The sequence below is a fragment of the Symphalangus syndactylus genome, chromosome 21, assembly GCF_028878055.3.
Source record: "Symphalangus syndactylus isolate Jambi chromosome 21, NHGRI_mSymSyn1-v2.1_pri, whole genome shotgun sequence".
Lineage (NCBI taxonomy): Eukaryota > Metazoa > Chordata > Mammalia > Primates > Hylobatidae > Symphalangus > Symphalangus syndactylus.
The window spans coordinates 16,531,542-16,546,742 of record NC_072443.2 but is presented as its reverse complement, the minus strand read 5'-3'; the positions used below and the strand labels follow the sequence as shown (position 1 = coordinate 16,546,742).

Genomic DNA, 15,201 nt, shown 5'->3' with positions numbered 1-15,201 from the left:
CTGGATTTTGTTCTAAATATAAAGAAAATTTCTTGGCAGGTTTTAAGCTGAGAAGTAGCACAACTTGATTTACATTTCAAAGAGGTATCTCAGGCTATTGTGTAGAGGATGGACTGTGATGGGGAAAGAGTAGAAACAAGGGCAAGCTTTGTGGGTCCTTGTGAGAAGGAGTGAGAGGTGCTCAGTACAAATAAGAAACAGGCCAGGTTTGGAAGACTTGTTGGTGGATTCGATATACACCAGGATGTAATGAGTGGTGTCTTACAGACCGGGGAAAAGTCATAAGTGGCTTCTATCCATTTTTGTTTGCTCATGTATTTATATGAGTACCAGCAGACTAAGTCATTCGGAAGCCGCAGAAGGTTATGCTGTGAAAAGAAAATCCCATCTGACTGTTTCTCGCAGTCTCTTTAAGAACAGCTACTATTAGCAATTTTATCTACATCCTTCTGAGGAAATATTTTACATAGAGCATTCTCTAAGAAGGAATATGCCTTCTCCTAAAGTAGGGCTGTTCTTCTTCCACAAAATCCAATAAATGAACATGTTTCCAGGCCAGGAAAACTTACATTTTAGAAACACCTGCTCATTCAGTAAAAATATGTCAGTAAAGTCTAAAATAGCATTAAATTAAAATGAAACCGGTAGTTTTATGATACATGTCCTTTATGATTGTTGGATAATGAGTACTTGTAAAGTTAGCTAAGACTTCATAGCCTAGGCTGTATGCCTAGAAAATAAGAAAAACACCTTCCTCCCCATTCGCAAAACTCATAAATGAAAAATGAAGTGGATTTTGCCATCCATTGTTTCTCCTGTCACTCCCTTAAGATGAGTGATGGTGTTTTGGAAAGCATGGCTATTAAGCAGCTTGCCTGAGGGTCGTGGAGCCTATTCCCCAGAATGCACTTGAGGGGAAGGCTGGAGTTGGTGGTGTGTGTAGATGCTGTCTTCTGCCAGCCACTGCTGTCTTTGCTGTTTCAGGGTCTTTCTAGGCCATTTAAAACGTGATTAGGAAACCATCAGTTTCCTATGGCAAAGGGATTGACCATAATCAAGTTTCCTTACTTCCACGGGGCTGAGCTCTGTCCTGTGGAGTCTACCTTCCAAATCAATAACAAATCTATCCATCACTCTCATTCCTCACAAGTAAGTCATCTTCTATCTGGGTTACTGCAAGAGCCTCCTAGTTGATGTTGGGAGTTCCTCCTGAATTTCCTTAGAATAGCCAAGGGTGCTTTTTGAAAATGACCCAGATCATGTTAGCCTTCTGATGTGTTCAAAACATCTTGTTTCTATTGCACTTATGATAGGATTGTAATAATTAACATAGCCTTATACATTTCTGCATAGTTTTGACTCTAACTACTTACTTTTCAACTATTCCAATACTGTTTCTCTTATTCTATACTCTAGCTACACTGACATTATTCTAGTCTCTAGAACAGGAGTCCCCGACCCCGGGCCCTGGACCAGTACCGCTCATGACTTGTTAGGAACTGGGCCACGCAGCAGGATGTGAGCAGTGGGTGAGAGAGTGAAACTTCATCTGTATTTACAGCCTCTCCCCCTCATTCGTATCGTGTCCGGAATTGGTGTTTCTTGGTCTCACTGACTTCAAGAATGAAGCCGCGGACTCTCGTGGTGAGTGTTACAGCTCTTAAGTTGGCGCGTCTGGAGTTTGTTCCTTCTGATGTTTGGATGTGTTTGGAGTTTCTTCCTTCTGGTGGGTTCGTGGTCTCGCTGGCTCAGGAGTGAAGCTGCAGACTTTTGTGGTGAGTGTTACAGCTCTTAAGGCGGCGCGTCTGTAGTTGTTCGTTCCTCCCGGTGGGTTCGTGGTCTTGCTGGATTCAGGAGTGAAGCTGCAGACCTTCACAGTGAGTGTTACAGCTCATAAAGGCAGTGTGGACCCAAAGAGTGAGCAGCAGCAGGATTTATTGCAAAGAGCGAAAGAACAAAGCTTCCACAGTGTGGAAGGGGACCCGAGCGGGTTGCCACTGCTGGCTCCGGGAGCCTGCTTTTATTCTCTTATCTGGCCCCACCCACATCCCGCTGATAGGTAGAGCCCAGTGGTCTGTTTTGACAGGGCGCTGATTCGTGCGTTTACAATCCCTGAGCTAGATACAAAGGTTCTCCACGTCCCCACTAGGTTAGCTAGCTAACAGAGTGTCGATTGGTGCATTCACAAACCCTGAGCTAGACACAGGGTGCTGATTGGTGTATTTACAAACCTTGAGCTAGACACAGGGTGCTGATTGGTGTATTTACAATCCCTGAGCTAGACATAAAGGTTCTCCAAGGCCCCATCAGAGTAGCTAGACACAGGGTGCTGATTGGTGTATTCTACAATCCCTGAGCGAGACATAAAGATTCTCCACATCCCCACCAGACTCAGGAGTCCAGCTGGCTTCACCCAGTGGATCCCGCACCGGTGCTGCAGGTGGAGCTGCCTCCCAGTCCTGCGCCGTGCGCTCGCACTCCTCAGCCCTTGGGTGGTCAATGGGACTGGGCGCCCTGGAGCAGGAGATGGCGCTCGCCGGGGAGGCTCGGGCTGCACAGGAGCCCATGGAGGGGGTGGGAGGCTCAGGCATGGCGGGCTGCAGGTCCCGAGCCCTGCCCCGCGGGAAGGCAGCTAAGGCCCGGGGAAAAATCGAGCTCAGCGCAGTTGGGCTGGTACCGCTGGGGGACCCAGTACACCCTCCGCAGCCGCTGGCCCGGGTGCTAAGCCCCTCATTGCCCAGGGCCGGCAGGGCGGGCTGGCTGCTCCGAGTGCGGGACCCGCCAGGGCCACGCCCACCCGGAACTCCGGTGGCCCCGAAGCGCCGCGCAGCGCGCGCAGCCCCGGTTCTGGTTCCGGTTCCGGTTCCCGCTCGCGCCTCTCCCTTCACACTCCCTTCAAGCTGAGGGAGCAGGCTCCCGCCTTGGCCAGCCCAGGAAGGGGCTCCCACAGTGCAGTGGCGGGCTGAAGGGCTCTTCAAGTGCCGCCAAAGTGGGAGCCCAGGCAGAGGAGGCCCGAGAGCGAGCGAGGGCTGTGAGGACTGCCAGCAGGCCCTCACCTCTCAGCATTACCGCCTGAGCGCCGTCTGGTGTCAGATCAGCAGTGGCGTCAGATTCTCATAGGAGCGAGAACCCTGTTGTGAACTGTGCGTTCAGGGCTCTGGGTTGCGTGCTGCCTGTGAGATCCTAATGCCTGATGATCTGTCAGTGTCTCCCATCACCCCCAGATGGGACTGTCTACTTACAGGAGAACAAGCTCAAGGCTGTCACTGATTCTACATTATGGTGAGTTGTATACTTATTTCATTATGTATTACAATGTAATAATAATAGAAATAAAGTGCATAATAAATGTAATGCTCTCGAATCATTCCCAAACCCTCCCCCCGCCCCCCACACTAGTCCATGGAAAAAGTGTCACCTGAAAAACCGGTTTTAGGTGCCAAAAGGTTGGGAATGCGTGATCTAGAACTGACCAAGGCCTTTTGCATTTAAAGACTACTTGTGCTGGACGCTATGCCAGGAATGTTCTTTTCCTCTTCTTACCATGGCTAACTCCATTTATCTTTCAGGACTATACTTAAAGAAGGCTTTCTCCCAATAATCAAATTAAGTTCTTCCTGTTATATCCCCCTTGATTGCATTTATCATAATTTCAAAACATACATGCAATGGGATAGTAACCTCCTCCAGTCTCTGTTTTGTTTGCAAGTATATACCCAGTGCTGAGCAGGTAGTAGGTGCTCAACATATATTTGTGAATGAATATATTTTCTGTTTAATATGTAGTAGAGAGTATAAACTTCGTCATCCTTGGTGTGTGTGCTTTGTGGTTATGTCTTATATTAATCTGTTTTTCTTTAAATTCCGGATTACATTTATATTTATTTACTATAAACATACCAAAATAAAGTTCATTTTGTATTTCAGAAGAACGATTAGGCCATCATCATTTAGTTCAATGCAATGAATAGCAGAAGTCAGAAAGGAAATTATTTTTACAAACATGAACAAAAAATCCGCTAGGCCTTTATGATGTTTATAACATTGTAGCTTTTGAATGGTTTTATAGTTAGGTATTGAGGGAAAGGCTTAATAGACATGAAAACAATTGCCCTTTAAAAATTACAGCAGACAAGTATTTAATCCAAAGGGGGCTAATAAATTGCTCAAGGGAAAAGGGTTGTAATTATTTTTAATCACTCCCATTAAAAATAATCTTTAACAGGTCGAATGCATTTAACTCAGTGTTCTGAATACCAGGTAAACATTGGCCATTATTTTTCTAATGTTTACTTTGTCATAAGAAATGAGCAGAGTGAGAACACATTTTTATTTGCTAAGAGAAGAAAGCATATTATTTCTTAAATCACCTGTAGGGTGAAGTAAGTATGAGAGGAAATAGTCTTCATAATTGTTTAAAATTCATTGAAGATTGCTTTTCCGTACGAAAGGGGAAAAGGTTGTGGGAAGCACATTACAGAAAACAAAGATCAATGGGACAATATGATTAATTTGAAGTTAAAGTAAGGAAGGGCTCTCATTTTTCACCCAGTGCCAATTTGCAGTAAACCTAAGCGTTTCATCAAAGGGTTGCTGTTAACCACTTTAAAGCAATCCACTTTCCTGGAACTGCAACCTAGGGCCTTCCCAAGTCCTCCTTGAGCGTACAGAGTTGCTGTGATTCATCTTCTCTTCTTTTCTGTCAACATGAATAGAAAGTGATTTCCTCCCTAGTGCATTATGAAGTTGTCTTATTTAATGTTTCTTTCTGGGGACTGCACAGCTTGACCCTCACACTGAAGGTGACCAGATAGAATTGTCCTGTGGGCATGGTGCAGTTCTCTACCCTTGAATGTGGAATTATGCAGAGTCGTGAAGCTTTATGCCTAGTTGGTGATCATGACCTGAAAACATACACAAAGAAAGGGATAAGTGAAGTTTGTTAACTAGATCATATGTTTTAACTTATTTAAAATGAGCAATTTTGATAAACATTTTGGTTAAAATAGTTTAATAGAAATGTGGGAGTGTTTTACATCACCAGGGAACATGCTGAATGTACAAATGAAGACATTTTCATTACACAGGTGATGTTGATAATTTATTTTTATCACTAGCACTGTGACTGTTTATGAATTATAAATGAAAATTTACATTTAGATTTAGCATACACACTCAAGTGTGTCCTGTTTGTTTTCGCAGATGTTAGCGGGTGAGGTAATGGCACTGTTTCCACACCCATAGCGCTACCTTTGAAGTGTCTCCGGAAGTGTTAACTTACAGCCTCTCACCTTCCCTTTCTCTAAGGTTCTGTTTAAAATATGTCCCCTTCTGCCTATGCTATAACTCTAGGACATAAAAGAAGTAGTTAGGAACAGATGATTTTTGATGTGTCGTGTTTCCGTGCACACTAATGCAATTAGTTACATTCCTGAGAGGGTCTTTGTATTTATCTATTATATTTTGAATGAATCAAGGCACAGTCTTTTCTAACACATTAGGGAATCTATTAGTTCAGCTAGTTTGCTGACAGATGTTTCCTTTAGGATGGAAGAAGAACCAATACAGCTAGTTCAATTTAAAAAAAGTTATGTCCTGGGTGAATTCATGACTTTCTATTTTCTCTCTCATTTTTACAATAACCCTCCCTAGAGAAAGCATCACCTTTATTGTTTGATTTCCCCTTCTGTGATGTATATTGCTCACTGGAATATTCAGTATAAATGAATAAGTGATGAATGAATGAATGAATGCAATCCTTTGAAGAAATAATGCCATTTTAGCACAACATAAATGTCCCTAAGGGCAGAATGAGACGACGGTGAGGCAACCTTTTCTTCCAAAACTTTGAGTATTTAAAGTGCTACATGTGGATGTTGCCTTGTTTTTGTTTGCATAGTCTTGAGAAGAAAGACTTAAAGATGGCAAGCTTCATATTTTAACTGTTTTCAACTAAATGCTTTTGTTATATTTGTCATATTACCTAAAATTTTGTAGCTGGAAAGTTGAATACATCAAAACCTGGCTTTTAGAAAATGATCAATAAATCAAAAAGGTGATGTCACTTTGTGTCTAGTCATTAAAATATATACACACGTATGTAAAACGCATCTCTTTATATATCAGCATTATAATTTATATGTTGACATTCCATATTAGCCTCATAGAACAACCGACCAGGTTTTTTGGGACTCGTATCTTTCCAACCAAGTTCAAGTGAGAATATTTTTTATCGTTGAACGTGTATCTAAAAGTATAGTTTGTGGAGTGCTGTACAGACATAGGGATACTTCAGATGAAAATACTGATGAATTTCAGTCATTGAGGCAATTGGGAACATCAGTAAGATTTTAATTTGAGAGTAATATGTTCCCTCTGTCACCGAGGCTAGACACTATCTGTTGAGATTATTTGAGGTTCCTGTTCTCAGATATATCAACGACTTGAAGCGGGGTAGGGGAGAGGTGCTCCTAGGTAATCACTGTGGCAGGGTTGGGCTTTATTGTATGTTTCCTTTACTCAATAAACTCCAGATGAGAATAACTAGCAGAAAAAGTAACTTTTTTGCATTTAAATGTTGATATATACAACAAAATATGCTCTTTTTTTTTATATAGGAGGAGGAATGGTTCAAGTATACACTACTATTTCTTTCTTTTTCCTTTTTTTTTTTTTGAGATGGAGTCTTGCTCGTGTCACCCAGGCTGGAGTGCAATGGCACAATCTCTGCTCGCTGTAACCTCCACCTCCCGGGCTCAAATGATTCTCTTCCTCAGCCTCCCGAGTAGCTGGGATTACAGGTGCCCACCACCATGCCCGACTGATTTTTGTATTTTTAGTAGAGATGGGGTTTCACCATGTTGGCCAGGGTGGTTTCAAACTCCTGACCTCAAATGATCCACCCGCCTCAGCCTCCCAAAGTGCTAGGATTACAGGTGTGAGCCACCGCACTTGGCTTACGTACTGCTATTTCTTATGGCATCTTAGTGGGACTTAAAAATTACTCTTCTTTGCTGAGGTAAGGAAATATTGGGAAAAAAAAGAAAAAAAAAAAACAAAAGAAAACACAAAGGAGATATTAATAGTTTAAAACAGTTTGAAAACCTTGGGCACATTTTATTATCCTATAGTTTTATTTAGAAAGACTTACTGTCTTCCCATAATTTATTTTTAACTGTATCATAAAGTATATAAATTCTGTATTTTCGCCTGTATTGATGGTTATTGTCCATTTTAGTGTGCTATCTTATGGTTTCTGCTTTGTTCTATGAAGACTCTAACTTTTTAGGGATTTAATTAGACTGACTCTTAAATTATAGCACCTAATTCAAATATTTAAAACTTCTTTGGGGAAGGAAGATATTTTACCATACATGGTACTAAAGCATCTAACAGCAGTTTATGTTTTCTTTCTTTTCTCTTAAAGTTTGTGTTTTTAAGTGATGTTCTAAAATGCAAACAAAATAAGTAAAATGAGAGGAAAATAAATTTTTTTCTGTTATTCCATAATTAATAAATTTTTCTCTCATTTTAAGCTATGTCTCACCGACCACCTATAAATTATTTCAAAATCAAATTATATGGAATCTTTACAAATGATTGCCTTAAAACTTGAATAAAACTGTTCAAATAAGGATTAGTTATAATTTCTAATAGAAATAATGTAGCACTTTGCATTATAAATAACTGTCATAACATACAGATAAATCTATATGAACTTTAATAATTTGCCCTAATTAAAGCTATAAGCTTGGCCTTACAGACAATTTTGAGTTTTGCGTGTGTTTTTTTTAAAAAATAAGTCAAAATTATGGGTTTTCAGTTTTGCCTTATGGATATCAGCAAACTGATACTGATTAGTGCAGATTTTGTTAAAGCTGCAGAAGCTAAAGTTTTTAAGGAAAGTATTAGATAAAGGGAACCTTCAAAGATGATACTGAAACAGCTCACTTCAACAAACTGGTACTCCTTATTGATAAATGTGCTGTCTCCTGAGCTAAATCTTAGGCAAAAAAACACAATGATGACATATGGCACGTGTGAAATGTATATTCTTGCCTTTTGAAAAATAGAGCGCAAAAACTTTCAACTATGTTTTGAAAGCCTTGAGTACTGTGGATAATGACAGTTTCCTGTGCATCTATACAAGCTTTTAAAATCTCAGATTCCTCATCTATAAAACAGAGATCATTACACAAAGCTTGTGGTGAGAATGAAATAAAAGAATCTTGGTAAAGCACTGGTGTCTAAAAATTCAGTAAATTATAGCCGTATTGATAATTTCTGTTGTTATTATTGGATATTATTATAGTATCATTGAAAGTGAATTGAACATATACCAGGGTACTGTGCTGGGCATCAGAAATAAATTAAATATTCCAGAAGAAACAAGATCTTTTAAATAATCAGAATTCTAGGACAATAAGGGATAAACTACTTCTTGAGTTATTGTATACAAGTGACCAGCAAGCCTTGTCAATTCCAGCTTCAGTTAAAGTGTGTGATTGCTGGGGTGGGTCTTGGCACTGAGGCATGAAAGGTTAGAGGAGAAACCATTAGCTGGGACTGTGGTAAAATGGAAGCTGGGACCTTGGTCCATTGTCAGCTGGACTCTCCAGTCTTGTAGTCTTGTCTAGATTTTCAAGGGTTTTGTTTTTCAGAGTAGCATTGAGTCCTCTTGACTATTCGTATACACACACACACATCTGTTCTTATCCATCAAGGTCTGCTCTTTGCTAGAACACAGGTGTGGAATAGACAGGGGTCTTTGAGTGTACTGGTGGCTAGCTGCGTAGAGAATCATTCCTGGATATTCTAGAATCTCTTCCAGTTTCTGTCTCTGCTTTCTCCTTGAGGCCAGGATTATGAAAGTGGGCTTTTAACCAATACTTTTACGATTTTAAGTCAATTTTGTGAGCCTCTTTGGCACTCAAGTCCACCCCCCAGCATGCTGTCTGGCATCTAGTATGCAGTAACTTTGTTTCAGTAATTAATCACACTATTGATATCAGTGAGGTCACTGTTTTCACATAAGAGCCAATTAAAAGTAATTTATTTACTACATTTTATTTCCACTCATATGGATACACCTCAATGCAGCACCTTAAATAATTATATTATTACAACTTAATTTGCCTGTTATTGAAAAGAAAAATATCATTGAGAAAATACACACTGCTTTTTAGCTACTGAGCAGTTTATAAACATCCAGTTTAAAAACATATTTGAAAACTTACAACATATTTGAAAACTTACAACGTAAACAAAACAGTCTTAACTTATATGTTTTAGCTGACACATGTTTTCCTGGGATACTTTGTCCCAAATACCCATCTAAGTATGATACATATGTGAATTCATTTTCTTCTCGTAACAGGGAGTAGGAGATATTATCGTCACCATTTTACAACAAGGTTCAGGAGTTAGCAATTTGCCCACAGTTACACAACCCCCGAGGCTGGTTCTCAAATTTCAGTCCAGAGTTCATGTTCTTCAGTGGCCCTGCCATACTGTCTTACGTTGACACGGTGCTTTGGCATTCAAAAAGTGCAGTTTACATGTCTGATCTCATTTCATCCTTAACATAGTATGTAGCAGCGGATGGAATTTTCAATCCACTTTACAGATGAAACAATTGAGACTCAGAGAGACAAAGTGTTCTAGTAGCAAATGTAAAATGGAATTGGGCCCAAAAGTTTTTGGTTTTATTCATTGAGTGGTGTGTGTCACTGGCTGTCTTAGGGCTGAAATAGAAATAGATCGGGGCATCCCACACCCCGCAACTCACCAGAGCTACCAGTTTCCCACAGCCCTTTGATTTCTGCAGCTGGGTTTCTCTGGTTATGTTGAACAGTCAGTGACCTGGCCACTTGTCTTTTATATCTTAGTGTTGTCAGAATTGTAGAAATAGGTTCTATTTTTAATTATTTTATTTACTTATTTATTGATTGTGAGACAGAGTCTCGCTCTGTCACCCAGGCTGGAGTGCAGTGGCACGATCTCGGCTCACTGCAGCCTCCACCTCCTGAGTTTAAGGGCTTCTCCAGTTTCAGCCTCCTAAGTAGCTGGGATTACAGGTGCACACCATCATGCCTGGCCAGTTTTTGTATTTTTAGTAGAGATGAAGTTTCACCTTGTTGGCCAGGCTGGTCTTGAACTCCTGACCTCAGGCGATCCACCCACCTCGGCCTCCCAAAGTGCTGGGATTACACGCGTGAGCCACGGCACCCAGCCCCTATATTTAATTATTTAATCCAACTATTAATCCTTTGTGTTATGCTTTATGAATGAACTTTGATGTTTCTGTTTCATAATGTTAATGATACTGACTTTACAGGTATCCTTCATTCCAAGATAGACTAGATTTAATGATTTTCTTGGCTAGCCTTCCAGGTTTTTCCTAACAACAAAGGTCTTCCTGAGGCCAATTCATCATGTGGCTACATTGAATAAGTGAATATTTCTATTTGATGGTGACTTCGAATTTGAAAAAGAAAACCCACAAAACTTTTAAGTATAATCAAGATCTACTGTGTAAGAAGTATGGCCATAAGTTAATGAAAGCAACCTCGTAAGTCTCACGTGAAAGTAGTTTACCATAATGTTTGCTTTTATATGTTCTTAGTCCCTTCTTTGTTAATTTATTTTTGCTAATTACTGTGTCCTCATAATGATGTTCATTCCACAGGTAGTGCCGTCCAGTTTGCTTATAGGGGAATGTTGAATCTGTGGCCTTAATTATGGATCACAGTGGAACTTCTATGAAAGTGAATGTCAGTGCTAGCCAGGGGCTGTGTTGTTTATATCACATAGGCTCAAGTGAATAAATTAGCACATAGTTCTGAAATTCAGAAGCTGATTTTAAGAACATATTGATGAACCAAAGTTGGGTCTCAATATGACTTTGTGGTTATTAGACAAACTCTTTTAATTACATAGAGTACAGAGGGTAGCTTGTTCCATCATACAGTGTTTAATATTCTCGCTCCGTGTTTGTGAACTGAAACAAAAGATAGATTGAATTGTAAACCTCACTTGACAAATGAGCACGTTTTGCTTTCTTCCTGTATTTTTCTTCTCTTGGCTTTTGTGTCCTGTGTTTTTTCCCAAGCAGTGTTATGCAAATGAACCAATTAATGGTAGATGAAATGGTCTTCCTACCTCGCTGTGTCTGTAACTAGAAGGACAACACCGTAAGTCACGTACCTATTCAGTGGGTTCTATAGGCCACTGCGAGGGTCTGATTAGCTTGACTGTGGAAGACAATCGCAGAGGCATCTGCTTGGTTAATTTTGAGAGAAAATTTACCAGATGGAGGCTGAAGATTTAAGTGATTAGAAGGTAGTAGATTGGAATACAAATTGGATTAAAAGAAATTAGATTGATATAAATCGAATTGAGTCACAACAGTTTGTGTTGTTCGTACCAAGGGCCAGTGGATTATGGGAGAAGCAGATGCTCCAATGAGATAGGAATTAATGTGGCTTTGACAGTCCATCTGCGAAGGTCTGAATATCGAGTACATCCCTAATCTCTCTCTCCATTTATCAATGCCATAATGTTAATTAGTACTTCATTCATTAAGTTACTTACAGGAGAAAAAAATCTCACCCCTATCCCCTCTCTGCTCGAGAATTTGTTATTCTGCCAAGAACTGGAAAGCTCTCTTCAGCTGAGCTAGCTACAGTTGACGGTAAGGGTAGACCTGTGTCCTTTTCCCAATGCATGCAACTGCCTTTGGTATGAATGCAGAAAGCTTGAAAACATTTGCTTATTTCCCTTCATAAATTTATAGTATTTGGAGGCTTACATTATTGCTTAAGCATTATTCCACTAGAAAGGAGTGGATATATTAATTGGATTATATAATTATGTATATTTTACATTATGGTTTTTATAAGGTATTCACTGGAGTTGCCTGTTTTGTTTAATGGCTCAAGTATTTGACATTAATATTGAGTGATATTTTTCCTCCTTGAGGAGAAAAATGAGAAAAATTTTGTTCTCATGATTCTATGTGTTTATACTCACGTGCATGTGTGTTGTGTGTTTGATATCTATGGGCTAGTTGATTAGATTATGGAAAACTACAGGTTACTGACCCGATCATATATTTTGATATCCAGTGTTTGGCTCTGATTGTTAAATAAAAAAAGTTTATTTAAATGAAATAAAATGAAAATAAACACATCATTGTAAATGCTTGTACTTATATTGGGAATTTGATTCTTTACAATCCAAGGGGCATTGACACAAGAGTCTCATTATTACGCCATTGGCCACAGCAATGAAATTCAGCAGAAGGCAGTTCTGTCTTGGATGCCATCCAAAGGAACTGAGCCAGTGGAGATCCAAAGGTGATCTCACCTCTGAGGCAGCTTGAGAGTGTGCACTCTAAGGATAGCCATGAAGAAATGCCCCTGTGTATTCAGAACAATCAGGCAAATACAACTTCTGGAGACTAACGTGATGAGCTGGGCAAAAATGGAACATCAAATCCTGTGATGCAAGAAGCATATCATTAAAGGTTGTGCCAAGTCATTCAGAAATAATCGTGATACAGGCAAGTGTGGGCTGCCTGCCAGTGTGTGAGCATGAAGAATTTCTATTTTTTGTTATGTTGAAGGGAGGCAGTGGCTTGTGCAAAAGTGTGTTAAGTATTGTAACATTCTTAGTTTATTGAAGAAAATTCTATGAGCAATGAGCTCTTCAGGCAATGTGCTTAATGTAGGATGCTATATAGCTATAAATGGAGATATAGACACAGATACATATGGCTGTTCCTTATTCAGGCTGACCTGGAATTCTCCTGCATCCTCCCCAAACTCCAATGCTTGGGTGGTTTTTGTAATCACTCTTAATATTGGCTGAAGAATCCAGTGCTTTAAAATTCCCCATACCTTCACTTCAGAAGTAGAAATAACCTGCCCTCCAGGAACCAGGACTGAAGCTGAGGTCTGTAAGAATCCAGATTCTATGCACACCAACGGCATAGGCCCTATATTTAAAAACAATGCATAGCGGATGTTTCTAATTGTATACTAATTGATATAACTTGGTCATAATAAGACACCGTTTTAAGCTATATTCCAACAAAATGTAAAAAGGAGAGGGAAAAACGCTAACAGATTAGCCTGCGAAGTATAAAGTATAAAGCAGAATCACTTGTTGTAGTAAAGAAAAATTGCTAACATTTGTTATTGCCATTGTGATAGTGATTAAGTACCATCTAAAATAATTTAGCATTCAGAGGTCACTCCTGGTTCCTGTTTTGACACTTCAGTTTTCAGCCTAGTTGTCAGTTGTCTAATTGGTGGTGCTTGTCTTGTTCATTAAGAAACATCAGTACATCAAGGTGGTGCTTACTGAGCCTGGCAAAGTCATAGATTATGCTCTTATCCCTGCCTGTGTTTCTGTGACTGATCATTGGGTATTTAATACCTTTTTTATCCCCTGTGAGGATAATTAAAGAAATTAGTTGGTTGTAAACTAATGATAACAGGGATATAACCTCCCCATTTCCTGATTGTTGATGAACTTTTGACTGTTGATATATTTCTCCTGTGAAACATACCAACAGATATATTAATTAACATATATATATATATACACACACACACACACACACACTCATATTTAAAATTTCTTTCAGGGTTTGGTACATTTGATTCAGATGCTACATAGTATACACACAATAGTGTATTGTATGTACACTCTAGTATGTACAAATGTACTTGTGATGAGTGAATGTGTATTCATGCTACTACACTTAAAACATTTTTTTTTTTTTTGGCTAATCTCACAAGGAATGTCCAGAGATTAAATTAAGGCCCCTATTTAATAGGAGATTCTTTAAAAAATGTATACAGTATTTAAATGTACTCACACCAAATGGAAAAAAAATCAGCCAGATTATATCAATGCCTCCATCATCATTTCGGGGTTCATATCTGAAGCAGTTGGCCCATGGACCTGATTTCAATATGGGCAGTTTAGATACATATGTCAGGCACAAGCTACCTCGATGAGACAGAGAACTCTGCATCTCTTTTTTCCCCCCTGCAGTCAGTGTGTTTTTTCAAATTTTCAGTAAACTCAAAAAATGAGAAACACAGCCAAGTTCTAGTATAGTAAGTGATGTTCTGGCACCTTTGACTGTAAATCAGTGTCACAAAGACCTCATGGCAGCCTGAGTAAATTCTCTCCAAATAAACGCTGAGCCCCAGCATGGAGGTTCAGAGTTTTATACTTCATCGTAAGACTCATGAGGCAAAATAATTCTGGATGCATGAGATGGACTTAGGGAAGTCCCAATTTATAAGTCAATTTGATGAATAAGTAGATTTCTTCTGGCCAAGGGAGTATAAAAATTTAGAAAACCCCATAAAAGTTTGAGATTTGCCTGGCCAACCTACTTTGTGTTTGTTTGAAGAAAAGCAATCACTAACTGTTCCAGAATCCATGTGCATTTTTTTCTAGGAATGGAGTGATGAGGAAAGGGAAAGAACATATCTGGAAGAGAGAAACGATGAGGCATTTAAAATAATGATAGTGTGAAATTATGTCGAGAGAGACAGATGGTGACTGTGGAACTGAGAGGCAGTTAGTTCCAGACACAAACCTGGAGAAAGAAGGAAGAATCTACAGAAATATATGCCCACGTGATTATGATAGAAATGGAAGAGTTAAACCCCACCACCGGGATTGTGAGCATTAGGGACCTGGAGAAAGATGGAGTTATGTCAGGAAGGAGAGATGATGAAATATGAGACAAGGAGAGAGGTGAGGGTTTCATTCTGAGATAGATGGACCTTGAGTTGATGACTGAGCATTCAGATGGACACTCGAACAAAGCCTAGAGCGTTCCTTAGCTGCAGATACTAAACTCACATTTGGCTATTGTTGTCATAGAGATAATACCTGAACACCATGAGAGGGAATGAATTCTCTGTGGAATGAGTGAATTATCTTCATTGAAGAGAAGAGTAGACATCTAAGGCATACATACCTTGGGAGGTGTTAACTATTGGGTCAGAAATTATTAGACAATTCAAACTTCTAGTTCACTAGTTTACGTAAAACTCAAATATTTTTTTCTGTTATTTATAATGGAAATTCATAACAAAAGTAACCAGTAATAATGTTCCTTTTAAAAAAATTTCAACAGCAGTGAGCGCATCACTAAAACACTAAAATTCAGTT

At 39.4% G+C, this 15,201-nt stretch overlaps 1 protein-coding gene across 19 annotated transcripts in view; it reads left to right on the top strand.

Annotated features, from left to right (window-relative positions):
- The window catches only part of ROBO2 (roundabout guidance receptor 2), a 1,378,235-nt gene that overhangs the window by 786,167 nt on the left and 576,867 nt on the right, over positions 1-15,201 (top strand). The window lies entirely within an intron of this gene.